Source organism: Equus quagga, chromosome 11, assembly GCF_021613505.1.
Source record: "Equus quagga isolate Etosha38 chromosome 11, UCLA_HA_Equagga_1.0, whole genome shotgun sequence".
NCBI lineage: Eukaryota > Metazoa > Chordata > Mammalia > Perissodactyla > Equidae > Equus > Equus quagga.
Window position 1 is genome coordinate 54,058,806 of NC_060277.1, and position 13,738 is coordinate 54,072,543.

At 39.2% G+C, this 13,738-nt stretch overlaps 1 pseudogene; it reads left to right on the forward strand.

Moving 5' to 3' along the window:
• The first annotated feature begins 1,921 nt into the window (after window positions 1-1,921).
• Window positions 1,922-13,738, forward strand: part of LOC124247182 (nuclear pore complex protein Nup50-like) — an 86,271-nt pseudogene continuing 74,454 nt past the window's right edge.

Sequence of the window (13,738 nt, forward strand, 5' to 3'; positions counted from 1 at the left end):
ATTTCTTTCCTTTGTGACTATATACTATCCAGAAAGTAGGTATTATTTTGGTTCACTCTCTAATACCACTAGAATATTCGGATTATTAGTTAAGTAGACCTTCCAATCTATAAGGGCAAGAAGCTGTGTTTTGAATAATAAAGAGCTAAATGGCTACCATTTTCCCTCATCTGTCAGGGGATTCTGGGTCATGTGAGTTCTACAGGACTCCTGGCTTCTTCTAAGCTGTTGATTTCCAACTGGGAGTGAGGGCACTTATGAAGACTTAAAAGGACAAATATCCTTTACTTTCTTCTTCTATCCCCCACCAACTGGAGTTGAGAGCTCTACATATGTATTTTTTTAAAAATTTCCACAAAAGGCTCTGATTTGCATACCCTGTTAAACCCTCCTTTAAAATGATGATTGTTTTGTGAAAAAGTACAGTAAAATAAAAACAAAACAATTTCCCATGGTTAAATAAATTTGGACTAAACAAGCTGAAATAATTTTCTTTTTTGCAGAATTATACGCAGATTTTAATATACTAATGTGACTGTGAAATTCCACACAGGGCCATTTCACAAGCAGAGTCTGGAAACAGCGCACTAAAGGGCTGTGCTCTGTTCTTTGTAGAGACTGTTTCGGTGCCATCCAAACTTTTCATTCTCAGGTGCAGCAGGAAGATCGTAATCTCTGAAGTGTGGCTGCAATCTGCCGGATCTCATCACATCAGACGCAGCAAATGGCTGGGCTCTCTGTGGCTCTGTTGAAGACAAGCTGAGAGGATCTATGCATTAACAATCTTCATGCACATTTGCTTGTTCTTTGGTTCCCCAGTATTTCTCTTCTTTTGCAGTAGAACCTGGAGTTCCTTGTGAGGAGTTGCTGTCATAAGTGGCCTCAACGTGAAGTGGCTTCCAGTTTCCCTCTTACTTACTAAACAGCCAAAGAAGGCTAGATTCTTCTCCTCACCTTGTGCTTCCAGTGTGCAGGTGCGTGATCCACACTCTGCAAAGTGGACACTTATCCCCAGGAGTTCAGAGTATGTCGTAAGAGGTAGGGGACAGCATGAGTTCGGATCATCTCAGGGATATCATTGTACTCTTCAAAGCTTCTAGAACATTAATTGATTAGCAATCAATATGTTAGAAATTTGGATAAGAGTATTAGTAGTAGCGTTAGTCACAGTTATATTTTCAAGATAAGGGATGGTTACTTTACTGACGTCACTGATGCAGTTGGGAAAGTTGAGTGTTTCCCACTAGCATTTCATGTCCTTCTCTCTTATCTACAGAAGGATGTCTCCACTTGAAAACGAAGCCCACATAATCCATGATTGAAAGACAACAGATTCAAGAATGTGTAAGAATAGTCAAACACTGAATGTCTTGCCAAAACTTTATTTAGTGCAAAATCATTTGTCCAACACATATACTCTGTGCTAAGCACTCTGTCATACAAATTATTTAAGACTAAAGGTCTTCTTTTTAAAAAAGCAATCCATCTGGCTCATGTATTTTCCAGGGGAGGAATTCTACCACAGAAAATTAAGTTCACAAAGCTGGTTAGTGAAGAGCCAGGACGGAAACTCAGATACACTGATGCTGGATTCAGGTCTACTTCCTCCGCTCCCGTGAGGATCTCCTTAAGGGCCACTCTGAAGAGGGGGCTGTCCTCAGTGTGCAGTGAAGGCAGTGGGGAAGCAGGGACTGGATGGGATGGAAAGAAGGATTTGCCAGTGAGGGATATCAAGCATTCCTGTGGACTATTAAACTCTTCTTTGGGAGGCTTGTAAATAAACATCATGGTCCATCTCTGGGAATCTATTTGCAGGTGGCTGGTTGGGTTGTACCAAAATTTAGACAAAAAAGCCTTGAGCTTGGACTCACGAGTCCGTGAACCCCAGTGAAGCTATTTGTAAAGGAGCAGTTGAGTCAAAATGCGGGAGGATGCTCTGGGGGTGCAGCCAGATGGCCTAAGTTCAAGCCTTGAGTCACGTTCTAATTACATGACTATAAGCAAGGTACTTAACTCTTTGTACCTTAGTGTCTGTTGTAAAATGAAGATAAAAAAGGTATCCTGCTAGTCTGATTTTGTGAGGATTAAATGAGTAATAACTACTGAGCTGTTAGTATGATGTAAGTGTTGGCTCTTACTATAATTGATATCTGGTAAAGTCTCTTCAAACTAAAAAAATTGTGTGTCTATAATTCAGTGGTATACAAATGTATTAGAAGTACTGGCTACAATCTAGATAAAAGAGCAAATATGCCTGCAAATGAGCAGAATCAATTTAGTTGTACTTAAAGCATCTTTCCTGAGTGTCCGTTGTGTAACTGGCACAGCTCTGAATGGATTTTTGCCTAGAGTTGGGAAGAAGGACTTAAGTAACGTTGTCTTTTGATTTATGATGTTCATTGTTTCCCTTTATTTTCACTGTAAAAAAAGCATGTAGAAGGATGGAGATATGAAAAATTGGATCCATGTTCCCAAATCCAGACAGGAATGCTAGGGAAGTGTTAGAATCAAGAGAAGAGTCAATAACCCACAGGGGAATCTGACGTGGCTTCGTATGGAAGGTTTGAGTTGTTTTTATTATCACAAAGTACCTTCCATTCCCATGGAAAAAAATCAGAGGCAGCATTGGGCTTTAAGAACATATAAATTGTCTTAAATAGCACACCATGAACATGAATTCTTCCTGAATCCCATTCCCTAAACTGGGTTAGAAGTCAGTAAATGTTGAATAATATGATTTTCTCAACTCTATGCTAGTTGTCTCTGGTGGCCGAGCGGGCGTGGTCAGCCATCTTGAGGAAACTCAGTTATTGTGCCCGCTGAAAACTCCCCTGATCGTGCCAGGGATGTGGGGGGATTTGCTGGGGTTACTGCTGACAGTTCTGTCTTGGAATAATAGGCTCCTGATTTACTGGATTTTACCTTAAGTGGAAGCTTATTTTTGTTTTCAATTTTAGTTCTAATATTTTCTTTGTCCAGAACCAATTGTTGCCCCCAGATGTTTAGTGTTTTTTAAGTAACCTTGAAAGACTCCAACATGACACTTTGACTAAGCCTGAGTCGCGAGGCTGTGGCGCCGCCCTGTGCTAAGTTTTTTTGCCCCAAAGGACTTTGGCAGCACCCCTTCTGATATGAACTCCATTTATAGTTTGCCTATGTTTATAATAAAACCTTTTGCTGGAATCGGCATTGCTCCTTCCAAGTTGCTGCTTGTCCAAGAAGACAATGCCCGTAAGTGCCACCATATGAGCAAATCTCTTGCAAAACTTGTGGCTTTGGTCTTGTTCACAGATGCTGATGAAGAGACGATCTCCCTAAGAGTGCACGTTATTCAAGCTCAGTTGCTTTTTTACCCAAGTTGAAGCTTGTTTTAGAAAATTTTTTAAAAGTTACTTTTAGCAAATACAGGGAAAAAGTTTTATGTAAATAAAAATAGTGACACACTTTCATTTTAAGAAAAAAGTCAAAGACTTTTCCATGATACTATTTCCTTGAATAGTATCCCTACTTTCCTCTTGTCTCGAAACACCACCACTCCTATGATGAGGTCGGGCAAACACAGTCTTTAAGGAGGTAGGCAGTTGCTGACCATCTAGTAGGGTTAGGGATGTTGGCCTATAACAATTCTAACCTGCCCGGCTGTCTGTCAATCCATGCCTTCCTCATTTCTGTATCTCCCTCTATCCCTTTGCCTAGTGGAACAGCCGCTCATTGCTGGGGAACCACTAGTTGAGTACATCAGTACACAAATGCATACTCTCTATTTACTGAGAAGTGAGCAGGGCAGAATCAGCCCCAAGTCACCCTTGTTACTGGAAAAACAATTCCAGATGATCTTGACAACATCTTTGTTTACAAAACAAGTGTCGTTAACATTCTCATGACAAGTCGGTTAAAACGATGGTGATTTATTTATTTATTATTAGTTTATTTTTTAAAGATTGGCACCTGAGCTAACATCTGTTGCCAATCTTTCTTTTTTCTTTTCTTCTTCTTCTCCTCGAAGCCCCCCAGTATGTAGTTGTATATTCTAGTTGTAGGTCCTTCTAGTTGTGGTATGTGGGACACCGCCTCAGCATAGCTTGATGAGTGGTGGTAGGTCCAAGTCCAGGATTCGAACCAGTGAAACCCTGGGCTGCAGAAGTGGAGTGCACAAGCTTAACCACTTGGCCACGGGGCCGGCCCCTGATTTATTTTCAAGATCTCTATATTTGGTTTTCTTTTAAGCTTTTCCTCTTATTTTCAAAATGAAAAAGGTCACAATATTTTTTCTTACTGTAGAATAATACATGTGAAAAATCCCAACATTAGAGAAAAATATTAAAACAAAGTAAACCTTACCTAAACTCCAGTATCCAGAGATAACCACTCCTACCAGCTTGGTGAATGTCCTTCCAAATGGTTTTTCATGTTAGAGTCCTCAGATTGTGCTCCACAAACTCGGGTTCAGATTATATATTATTTTTAAATGAGTTTAGTGATAAATTAAATCTGAGAAATGCTAGGATAAACAATGCTAAGGAGGTTTCTCTGTTGTAAACTGGCTCAGCTCCTTTAATATCTGATTATACTATAAGAACCACTCAGAAAGGGTTAGTATGTAGTGTTTATCAAACTTATGACATTGGAATCCCATTTTGGAATACAAAACCAAAAAATCTGGAAAATACTGTCTTTTGAGCACTTACTCATACACGAATACACTGTGTGCAAATAAAACTCAAGTCAGTCTTTATCCTGTTTTCATGCAAACTCAACAATGTGTAATGAACATGTGCCTATATTCATGAATAGAGATCTAAATCATCATTTTTAATAGCTGTGTAATATTCCACTGTACACATGTATTATTTTCTACTTAACCAAATTCTCTATTAGTGAGTACTGGGCTATAAAGTCAAAATAAAGACATACGCACTAAATTTACAAAAATACTTGCAAAAACTACAATGAAATCAGTAAGCAAAAGGTAAACATATCATTAAGAACATATACAAGAACACAGAAAATTCAGAGAAAGAAAAAGAACAGAGATGTGAAATTGTGACTAATACAGACATGAAATTATGTTCAATCTCACAACTATGTCATGCAAATAAGGACATTGAATTATCGTGTTTTATTAATTAGACTGGCAAAGAAGAGAAAGACTAACAACACTCAGCATTGGTGAGGGTTTGAGAAAATGTACACTTTTTCCCTGTTGGTGAAACATGTAAATTGGTGCCAACTTTCTTGGGGGTAGGGTATCTATACTTATTAAAATTTTCAGTGAGAATATCCTTGGAATCAGCAGGTCCACTTTAGATTTCTTTTTGGGAGAAAGACCACTATAAAGGATAACCTTTTATAAACTACCCCTTGTTGAGGTCTTGCTGTGGGCTGCACACTCTGCTTGGTTCGCGGGCAAGGCAAATCTGTGCTCTCTCCTTTTCCTCAAGAAATGTAAGATATGTACACTTTGAGTAAGTCAAGCTTACAGAGAAATCACTGGATTTTCACCAAAAACTTATGAATATACAGTAATAATAATGTATTTGACTAAAATTGTGATTAGAATACTGAAATTAATCAAACTCTTTCTAAACAGAATTTTTCCACTTACAGTAGCGATTAAAAGAAAGTTTATATTCCCAGAAGTTCCTGGCAGAGCTAGCATTTGGTCCAACTGGAAACCCTTCTGGTGAGTATAGGCTAATGAAGGGCAGGTTTCAAAGATCAGGATTTTGTATTCTGAGACGTGCTGGCTTTCTTTTCTTTCTTGCACGTAGTTTCACTTCTATTTCTATCACGTTTCCCTACTTCTGTCATTGAACAGTAGCTTTTTCTACAGAAAAATAAATTCTAGTGTAGAAGAAGTCAGCTGGATAAATGAGATAAAGCCATCTAGCTGGAGGCTCCTCGAGGGCACAGGTTGTATTGTGTTCACTGTGGGATCCCCAGGACCCAGTGCTTACTGCCCAGTCCACTGGTGAATTCAGTAAAGACTTGCTGACTGGAGTCATGGGCAAATCTCAAGAAAGGTGATGTTAACGAACTTACACTTTTGAAAGTGAGCTCTAGATGGAAAGCCTAGCCATGATATCCAACCACTTCACATCCAAGTACTCTTTTAACATGATTTCCTAGAGAAAAATATAAAAACACTAGATAGAGAAAGTAGAAACTTCATGGCCAAATGGAAATTTACCTAAATGCGAATTATAAAGAGGAAGGATTTGAAAAGGCCCCTTTGTCAAAATCAGACTAGGTCGGGCTGGCCCGATGGCACAGCGGTTAAGTGTGCATGTTCCTCTTTGGCGGCCCAGAGTTTGCGGGTTGAGATCCTGGGTGCGGACATGGCACTGCTTGGCATGCCATGCTGTGGCAGGCGTCCCACATATAAAGTAGAGGAAGATGGGCACGGATGTTGGCTCAGGGCCAGTCTTCCTTAGCAAAATGAGGAGGGTTGGCAGCAGTTAGCTCAGGGCTAACCTTCCTCAAAAAAAATGAAACAAAAGAAAAAAATCAGAGTGGGTCATTAAGAGGAAGTATCAAGAAATAGGTGATTTAATAGATTCGAAAATAAAATGGAAGGAGGAGGAATTGGGGTAAGAACAGTAAGTATTAAGTACCATAAGTTTGGCTAGTGGCTTCATGTATGTACTGCACTGAATCCTCCCTACAGCACTGCAAGCTTGTTGTGATGGTGCTGATTTAACAGACAAGGACGGAATGACTCTAACAGTCTAAATAGTTTGCTAAAGACCACCCTGCTCGTATATGGAATAAATAGGAAATAAAGCCTGCTGCTCCTTGTTATGAGGAAAGACCTGCTGAGGATGCTACATCAAAAGAACAGAATCAGAATGATCAGTTTGATAAACTAGGACAGTAGATCTCAAACTTTAGTGTGTTTCAGAATCGATGGAGATTTTGTGAAAACCAGCTTTCTAGGTTCCACTTTTAGAGTTTCTGAGTCAGTAAGTAATCTGCATTTCTAACTAGCCCCCAGATAGTACTACTGCTGCTTTTCTTCACTTTTGACAGTTACCTGACTTGTTCTTCTGATTTTCTGATCCTGAGTTTCCCTTTGAAGGAACATTTCAAAAATTTTTAAATGTATGCAATAAATTAGTCTTTCGGACAACATTTGGAAACATGTAGATGCAGCTCATGCCAAAATAGCTTCTTAGATAGGCGTTTCTCAAAGTAAATGTGGCGTCAGTTTCTTTAACGGAGAAGGGCTTGCCTCTTACATTGTTTGAAGCTTCAGTGTCTAACAGTACTATTTCTATTAGGAATAGAATGCCAAAGTTGTGTTCCAGACTAAAATCCCAAACAAAAGTTGCAGAAGATCTGTGAAATTCCTGATGGGATTTCATAATATTTTGTTTATTGGTTATATTTTAAATAAATAAAAAATATAATCTCATAGAGCACGCATATTAAATTCTAAGCACATGAAATGGAATGATCACAATTGAGTCAGTGACCAAAAAGTGTTTATTCGAGGCCCTGTGATGTGCCTAATATTGTTTGAAGTGCCCAGTGATGCACAAAAGACATAGAAGAATCATGTTTGCCCATAGGAATCTTTAAATCTGAACGGAGAAACAATGTATAGAAAGTGATTAAAAAACAATGTAGGAAATAACAAATTCCTTTCGTAGGTTAAAAACATTAAGTACAATACCAACCAGACTATAGTGTAATATTGTAGTTTAAGTTGGGAAAGTGAAGCCCTGGTCAAACCAACAGACAAACAAATCAAAGAATAACTTTTCTACTTTACAGATAAGAGTCAAGTGCTAATGGCAGTTAAGAGAAGACACACTGATTCTGAATAAGCTCTATTAAGCTGAAGGTGCCACTGGTCATGCTGGGAGTTGCTAACTCCCAGCTCAGCCCAAGCGCACTGGGGGGAAAACATTCTGTCTTGGCAGGAAAACGAAATGAAAGATGAAACAATAAAGCACTTTCCAGGTTCAGCAAAGATCTGCATAAACCAAAGAAATTAGGAGAGAACAAGACAGAATTATGGAAAGATCAAACGAAGAGAATTGTGACCCAGCTTGTCTCTGTGACTCATTTGGGGTGAAACGACTATCACATGAGCCATTTCCTGAAGTCTTTCTAAAGCATCAGGCCCACTTTTGAAGGCTGCTGTATCTATTTTCAAAGTTGTTGTTCTTAAATCTTTCATCTTCCTGTGAAAGGCCCTGGAGGTGTTGTTAGGAGAAAGAAGATGCTAGGGATCCGGAGGTAGAGCGGGGAGTTTCACACTCCACGGGTGGGAAGTGCTGCAGGTCCCGGAGACACCTGGGGCTGGTGGTGAGCAGAAGCTGGTGGAGGGGACCCACAGGCACCATGCTAGACAGCTTCTACCATCCGTTGTCATAAGCAGATGGGCATGCCTAGTCTTCCAGTATTTCAAGAGGAGACAGAAATCCAGTTGTTCATGTAAGAATGCCACTCACATTTGAAATATTGACATTTAACTCAAATTTGTTTTAAAAAAAATACTGTGTCCAAATAAAATGTGCTTTTAGTAGTAATTGGCCTGTGGGTCAACAGGTGGCAAACTCTGAGATAGTGTGCCATGCCAAGAAGACTTTTTCACTCGAAGGTTTCTGCCCTTCTTTTACCAGACAAAGCCTTTAGGGAGAAAAGGATTATCTGCCTTTGTGCTCTTGACTTCTGGAAGGAGAGTGGAACTATTTGGGAGAGAAAGGGTAGCAATGGGTTAAAGGCTCAGAAAGCTTATGGGTCTCAATCACAGAAGCCCTAAGGGGCCATTTGACCCTGTTGCTAATCCCCTCAAGGTCTATATCCACACCTAGAGTGTCAGCCTGTGGAGGCAGAGGTAGGCTTTATACACTTTAGAGAATCACCCGCAGCTAGTCCATGATTAAGCAGAAAGTGAGTGTTCAAGGAACACTCAAACGTTGACTGAAACATCCAATGTAGACTGAGCCATATGAAGTGGCCAATATTTGATTGACCTAAAAAAGTCAATTTTAATATTGAACTGACTCAGACACCTCCTTTTTCAGATACTGACCCACATAAGCATAGCTGGCCTTGGGCAGATTTGTAAAGTTATCAGAATTTGTTTTGGGGGGAATTTAACATGATGAATAAAAGTATGGGCTATGGAGCTGGATTGCCTAGGTTTGAAAATTGACTCTGCCATGTTCTAGCTGGTTTGCCTCAGTTTCCACATCTGTACAATGGTACTAACAGTAGAACCTCCCTTCTATTGATGTTGTGAGAGTCAAAGGAATATTACACTGAGTACAGTGCTGGGACATAGTGTTACTGAGCCAGGTTCATTTTTGCCCACCGCCCAGAAAGCCAAACACTGAGACAATGAGGTTGCAGCAGAGACAGAGTTTACTCACAAGGCAGCCATGTGAGGAAGTGAGAGCATGTGCCTCAAATCCACCTCCCCAAAAATAGGGACTCAGGGATATTTATGGGATGGGGGAAGGTGGTCTGAAATGTGGAGAGAGGTGATTGGAGGTGAGGAGAGGTGAGGTAATTGATGATCTGCACAAGCATAGTCAGACTTCATGCATCTTCATAGCACCCATGTTCACAAAATGGCGGCATTAGCATGATATGAGGGTGGAGGTTTTAGCCTCTTGACATCAAGAGGTCGCCTATCAGACATCTGTGTGGGCCCAGTTGATGAGTTGGTGGTCTCGACCCACCTGAAGTGGACAAAGAGTTCTAATTCCTGAAGAACAGCTCACACACCCATTACCAGGGTGACCTAGGCTTCAGGGAGATGTTATCTATAGGAGGCTAGTGGGAGTCAGGTAGTATATTGCCTAAGCAGCACAGTTAACAATGGGTGGGTTAAACAGCTAGAAGCTTTAAGCAGTAATTGCAAAAAGGAGAAAACACTTTAGTTCCAAGCTACTTAATCATCAATGGCTAACTCTGCCAGTTTCAATAGTAAGCTCTGAATAAATGAGAGCTAACGTTGCCATTTGCTCTTTCTCTACTTCTTATGATCGGATTGCTTGGGAATCCTCTCCCACTACACCTTACCCAGTCTAGCTTTCTCTTGACAGCACTTCAAAAAGACCCTATTCATCTCCTTATCCAAATTTCTTTCCCCTCAGCTCTAATCTTAGTTGTCACAAGAAATCAGTTGGATAAATTTGACTGACACCAGATTACTAGGTGCCTTTTCCTAGGGGCATTTACATTTTAAACAAAACACTTGAAGAAGTAATCTTTTGTTTCCCAAAATTTGCCTGATGGCAAGAAAGCACAAAGATTTTTGAATCTCCAGATCCCAACCTTGGGGATTCAGGCCCATTGGTCTGTGATGGGCTCTGGGAATCTAAATTTTTAATGACTACCTCAGGATTTACTATTTTCAAGTAAGTCTGAAAAAACAATTTGAAGCCCAAAATCTCAGTAACTGGCAGCTTTTCTTCTTCTTTCTTGGGGGGAGTTTGTATATGCACTTATAATGACCCCTAAGTCACAAACATGGGCCTCTCTCTGGTCCATCTGCTCACATAAACTGAGCTTTTAATTTTAAAATTAACTGCATAATTCCAAATTTTTACAGTTATTCTATCATAAAGTCTCCAAGGAGATGATCTTGCCTGTAATCATTGTTCATAAAAGTACTCTTTAGACTCCTCCCGTTCCAAGTGAGGAGGAAGAGTGGCGCTTGGTTCACTTGGAAACTTGTTAGCTGCCACCATCTCAGGCTCCAGCTGGACCTCCTGAACCAGGAGCTGCATTTGAACAGCCTCCCTGAGTGATTCACATGCATGCTAAAGATTGAGAGGCACAACTTCACAGCGTGAGAAGAATTTGCTGACACACATTTAATTTACTCAATGTAATTTAGTTGGCAGTGAAATTTAAATCTTTTCTCTTCTGTATTCTTGGTGCTCTCTTTTTAGATAAGGTAATTTGGTGTTTTATATTTTGACAATATCATTTTAGATGAAAATGGAAACATTCTATGTTTCTATCTGTAAATAACCTCTGCTGTTTCTTAAAACCTCCTCCACATATCTAATACTTTAAACAGTGCACTTGAATAAAAAAGTAACCAGGTAGACAACCACCGTGAACTTCAGCTCAGCAAACGCACTGGGCACGCCTTCCACACGTGGCCACTTAGAGGAAAGGACATTAGTGTGGTCTTTTTTTGATCTATCTGTGGTTTCTTTGCAGATTATGTCTTAGCCACCTCTCTTTAAGTTTTTAATGAAAGGTTACAGAGAAAAGCTAAACCTAATTCAGATCAATGATATTTATTGAGTAGATAGTAGCCTTTTTTCCATGTGTTGTGGGAACAGCAGTTTACACTTTTTAAAAGAATCAAGGTGACTTAGATACCTGTGATAAAAATTAACATTGTGTTTTGTCTTTTGAATGTTTACCTCTTATTCCCCCACCTCCAGCCCCACCCTCTCATGTGGCACGTGTTCTACATACAACCGTTACTCATTTAATATTTGTGAAAGTGAAATAGAATTGTTTCACTCCTGGACTCTTCTTCATGCTCATCAGTTTTTCAGCCATACCTGACTACACATATAGTGCTTTTGGTTCTCACCACCTTAAATGTGGAAGGGTGATTCAGCTCTCTGTGGACACTTATTAAACACTCATTGAAGATCATGCTGTTTTTACAGTGCATGCTCCTGTGAGGAGAAAAATGTGAACGGGTCAACATGTTTATACGAATCTTTAATCTAGTTTTAGTCTATTTGGATGCTCATCAAGCCCTAAGTGACTCAGACGAAATGTGTTACTTCACGTAGGAAGAAGCAGCTACTGACTCAGTGTCCAGAGAACATATCTTTTTTACCGGAAAGTAATCAGTTTCTTTGAGTCATCCAATGGAACATATACTAGAAGAGAGGGTGTCTGCGTATAGTTTTACTTATTTGGACTCTCGGAGTTTCAGTAGGGGCAACCACAAATCGCTGGCTGTGCTTGTCTTTTGACAAGCATGATCTCTCTTTCTACCTACATTTGTAATCAGACCTATATGGAAAATTGGTTTATTTAAAATAAGATTTTAGCTAATACAACCAACAACCTAGAGATAGAATTGCTACTGTTTCTTAGGACTGAAACTGACTTGGGAATGTCTTTGTCATCAGAGTATTTTTAGTATGACTCTATTATAAAGTTCAAAAGATGATGACATATAAAGCAAAGTGTACAGTCAATGCAGACTGGGATGGTACATAGCATGACATCAAGTATATAAATATGTCTTTTATCTTATGATAGACATAAAATTTTTCGTAGTTTTTCACTCTAACATGTAGCTGTGTTTTTTTTTATCTCTTCTCTTTTGAATTCGAACAGGTTTGAAATGATAAACATCTGGGGGAAAGATTTTCTTGAAAATTTATTAATTTCATGGCACTTTATTATATTTTCAGAATTACATTTAAAAACCAAATTACATATATATTCCAACACAAAAAGAGCAGTCCCAAGTTCATTATGTGGTGAAATGCCAAGACCAGCTGTTTTTATAATGATCTTGGATATTTAGTTTCTAAGAGGATAGAAAAGTATTAGAGAAAAATATGTTTAAGTTGAAAAATCTGATAAAATTATTTCCATATTTTTCTAGTTAGGAAGAAACCGTGATAACACATTATTATACTATTGTGAATTTTCGTTTAAAATTTTTTAAAAAAAGTAAAAGAATTCTATACATCATGATGCAAGGCTGAGAACCCCTTATGAATTCATTGTTGGACCTTCTGCATCTTCTGGATGAAGCTTATATCTGTGCTGTCCAATACAGTAGCCACTACACATACGGGGTTATTGAGCACTCATTGTGTGGCTACCAAGACTAAAAAGAATATTTAATTTCATTTAATATTAGTTAATTAAAGTTAAAGTTTAAAAGGTCGCATGTGACTAGAGGCTGTAATCTTGGTAAATGCAACTCTATATGTACAAAAAGAGGGAAGAGAATTCTAGCTCCCGGGGAGCAATCTCTGGCTTTTTTTGTGGTTGGAATTTTGTCAGTAGGTTGCCATATCCCATGAATTGGATTTGGTCTCTCAGATTTTTCTAACTAACCAGCTAATTTACATCACATTTCAAGCCCAGTTTGTGAAGAGGAGTGATGTGCATGTTGACTCAAGGATTTTACTACCATGACTGCTAATGTTACTACAGGAACATCTCCTTTCCATATTCTCTGGTTTTCCAAGACGTACGCCCCAAATTCTCCATGAGAGGGACAACTTTGGTGTGAGCTTCTCATTCTTTTGGCTCCACTCTACTCACTACCTCTCCCAAGTAACATCTCCCCTCAGTTAGTCTTTTGCGTAAAGGAAGGGATGGCCAGTATTGCAGCCATATCCCACATCTTTTATTCAGTTTCTGGAGATTAAAGGGCTGCACAGATGTGATTTCAATTCATGCTGACAATGACTGAGAGATAAAGCCACAAGCACAAATCACAAAGTGTAAAAGCTGAAGTCTCTCCTGATAAAAGTCAGAGAAATAGCTGAAGCATGAAGAGCCAACCAAGGCTTGAATAAAATACTAGCACCAATCCTGGAGAAGAAACATGTTTAATGTTCTCATTAGGTTAGGAGACATGAGGGTAAAGGATATGACTAAGTGATGTGTGGATCGATCAGATTTTACTCGTACGAGGGAGCTTATGAAGAGCTATTTCAACACCGCAAGTAATGAAATTTATTCAGAGAGGATAAATGACTTGACTCATATCACA